Here is a 3911-nt window from a genome sequence, read left to right on the forward strand (position 1 = left end):
GAAACATCCCTGGTTTTTATTCATTTGTGGTTTGGGTTGTCCCTAAGGATGGCAGGAAGGGGGAGTTGAGGTAAGTAAGCTGCTTGTTGTTGTTGTTGACTAGGTAATAGTTGGCTTGGATTAAAAGGTTTTGAAAATTATCTTGTTCAGCTTTTAATCCCAGTACTTGGGAGGCAGAAGTAGGCAGATCTCTGAGTTTGAGCCAAGGAAGAAAGGAAGAAAGGAAAAAAGGAAGCAAGGAAACCATCTTGTTCAAATTCTGAATGTGTCCTTCATGCCTCTGCCTCATCAGACACAGAGGAACTACTGCTCAACTGGTCCTGGCTCACCTGGCACAAGACTTTCCTGATTCTCCACGACCCCTTGGTGTCTTTGGGATCCACACTACCTCAGACTCACAGAGTGCAGGAAATACCGATGAGTGATTAGCCTTTGAGGTGGTAGCAAACATCTCAAAGATGATTGACTTCATTTTTTCAATGTCAAACAGGCTGGATCAATAATGAATGGATTTTCTGTAACTAAACTTTGTAGTATATTTTCTTCTGATCTATAAACAAGAGCTTCCTTGGTGACAGGGACTATATTATTCTATATGAAGCTCTTTTAAAAAATTGAGGGTTCGGATTTCTTTTTGTGAGCTCTAACAACTTTGGGTAGATCAGTCTTCACTTAGAAGCAAGGACAGAGGTAGCAAAAGATAGGACTATGGTTGCTTGTAACCCACATCAAGTTACCAAATGCAGAGTGAGCCTGTTATTTCCCAGGGGTGGGTTTCCTGCAAAGTTCCAGCAGGGATTAAATTTGGAGAGTCTCTAAATGACTGAGCCAGGCTACTCAATGCTAAGAGAACTGATAGTTCCATTGTATGCTAGGCAAAGGCTTAGCTTAAACTTAAGACCACTGTCCCCCCATCTTAGCTGCCCCATGTCTTACAACTCTTCCAACAGCCAATCTCCTCACAATCTGTTTTATAGGCTATGCCCATAAGAGAGAGGGGTGCAGCTCATTTGGGAAAGTTCTTGCCATACTGTATGGGGACTTGAGTTTGATCCCTAACATCCGTGTGAAAAACCAGATGTGATGGCACTTGTAAGCTCAGCCTGGGAAGGCACAGAGAGAGAGAAAGAGAGGAAGAGGGAGAGGGAGAGAGAGAGAGGAAGAAGAAGGAGGAAGAGGAGAAATAGGAGGAGGGGGAGGAGGAGGAGGGAGAGGAAGAGGAGGAGGAAGAAGAGGAGGCAGGAGGAGGATGCCCTGAGGCTAGTCAACCAAGCAGGCTAACCAAACCCAAAACCTTCAGATTTCAGTGAGAGAGCCTATTTCAAAGGAACAAGGTAGACAGCACCCGAGGAATGACACCTTAGGTTGACCTCTGGTGTTCACATGTGCAAGCAAGCCCTTCCCCTCCCAGTGCCCACAAAATGTCACCAAAAATCCCACTGGAACTTCAGCATATCTTGTTAAGTGAAGAAAAAATACCCAGTGGAGAGGGACAAAAGGGACATTGTGCTTTAGGTGGGCAAATGTGTGCATTTGTATTTAGGAACATTCTAGTTAGGTGACAGTGGAAAAATACCACAAGGATCTTTGATGGAGTCTTATTTCTTGTGGCTCTGTCCGTAACTTTATGTTACAATGGTATGGGGTTAGACTGCTCACACTTTAAATGGTAGGGGCATGAAGGGGCAGAAAGTTGAGGGGATGAACTAACCAGCTCAATTTGCAGGTTGGGGGCTGTGTTTTATTTTAATCACAAGTTTACATTGTTGACATTCTGACTTTTTTTCCAGTGACATTCTGACTTTTTTTCCAGTTCTAAGTTCCAACATCTTCAGAACAAACTGTTTATACCATGACAGTCTACTCTTTGCTTTCCTCACTTTCATCCTCCATCTCCTCAGGCTAAAGAGTGCCTAGAAGGTTAACCACCCGGGGGGTCTCCATCCTTTGTCTTGTTATAGACATCTTCTAGGACCCCTCCTCTCTCTCTCTCTCTATGTATGTATGTATGTATGTATGTATGTATGTATGTATGTATGTATGTCTCTGTCTCCTTCTGTCTGTTTCTCTCTCTCTCTCTCTCTCTCTCTCTCTCTCTCTCTCTCTCTCTCGTGTGTGTGTGTGTGTGTGTGTGTGTGTGTGTGTGTGTGTGTGTGTGTAGGTCAGAGGCACCACTCCCCAGGAGCCATCCACATTCTTTTTTGAGATAGGATGATTTTAAAATGTCCTGGAGTCAACAAAATAGTCTCGGCTGGTTGGCTAGCCAGCTCCAGAGGTCTAGAGGTTCTGTCTGCTTCCATTTCCCCAATTCTGGGGTTACAAGTGCACACCACACCAAGCCTTGCTTTTGTATTTAACATGGGTTCTGGAGATCTGAACTCAGGGCCTCGCGCTTTGGCAATGAGCACTTTACGGACTTGAGACATCTCTTTAGCCCCTTTCTATTTCCCGTGACCCCTAATCCCTCTACCCATCTTGAGGTTGCTGTTAACTGGGGTGCACACATCACATTCAAGTATCTCTAAGGCACCCCTCCTGAAGGAAGGTCGGGAGTCCTTAAAGACCATCATACATTTGAGGGAGAAATTTTTAGAAAAGAAACCTTTGTGAACATCCCATGTTCCTGGGGCATCTAAGTCAGACATCAGAACCGGGGCTTTGAAGATTTTCACCCAAGAAGTTTAGGTGAGAAGGTCAATAAAGTTGTCCTTTGTCATATTCCTTGAACCACACCTGAGCAATCTACCAGGAGGAGTTCTTAGATGTGTACTGGTTTGCGTTTTTCCTGGGTTTGAGCCCAAGACATTTATAAGTGGGGATATTTTATTCATTTGAGGTAGAAATATACCTATCTCTGTAGACAGACAGACAGACAGACAGACAGACAGACAGACAGACAGACAGACAGACAGGAAGCTAGACAGACCTTCCAGGAATAGATCAGGATTCTAGCTAGAATCCCAGTTTAATCTTCTACTTTCTTGGCTAGAGGGAAGTGTAGCTTGAGAGCAGATATTTGGTTTGAATCAGGAAAGTGAGATCCCGGTCTCCCCTAAGGATTGCATCTAATTCTCTTTTTTCCCTTCAAGTTTTCTTCCTTAATATGAAGGAGTTAGTGGGATGTGATTTCTCTGATAGACAACGCTGAAACTAAGAGTTCCTGTGCATGATTCATTTCGATTTTCCTATTAAATGTTGGGGGAAACAGGCCACATTTGGACCTATCTCTTTCTGTAAGTGGTGAAACGTGGGTTGCCTCTTGAGCAGCCGGCCTGTCGCTTGTGATGGCTTGTGTTGCGAAATGATAACGTCCTACCCATTTCTTTGCTATAAATACACATTTGCTCCCAGGGAACTGGGATGAAGATTGTCCAAGGTCATCCTTCAGGTGACTCCTCCAGCATCGGTGCAAAAGGAAGCCACATTCTTCTCTTTCCTTTTGACCTGAACTTGATCTTCCATCTACATGCAGACTGGAAACCATAGGCAAGAAACATGGAACCTGCAATAACACTGGATGCTCAATACAAGGCTGAGAGTGGCTGGGAGCTCCACATGAGCTCTGCAGCATCTCATATCCTGGGCTGTTGGTACTGAAGGAATTGGAAGAGCAGGGGGCTTATGCAAACAAAGAAAGAACAAATTTTAAAGCTGGCAACCGATGATCGGGGTCAGTAGTCCCCTCCTCTCTTGTCTATGGGATGGGGGATATGCTGAGATAAACTCTGAGTGTTCAAGCCATTTAGTCAACAGAACAAAATTCCAAAATACCTAGTGCAAGTGTATTTTAAATGCCTTCCTTCCCCTCTTTCTTTCTTTCCTTCATCTCCCCATACCCTGCTCTCTTTCTTTCTGAGACTGGGGCTCATGTAGCCTAGGCTGGTCTCAAACTTTTTATGTAATTGAAGATC

Source organism: Mus pahari, chromosome 10 (genome assembly GCF_900095145.1).
Source record: "Mus pahari chromosome 10, PAHARI_EIJ_v1.1, whole genome shotgun sequence".
In the NCBI taxonomy this organism is placed as follows: domain Eukaryota; kingdom Metazoa; phylum Chordata; class Mammalia; order Rodentia; family Muridae; genus Mus; species Mus pahari.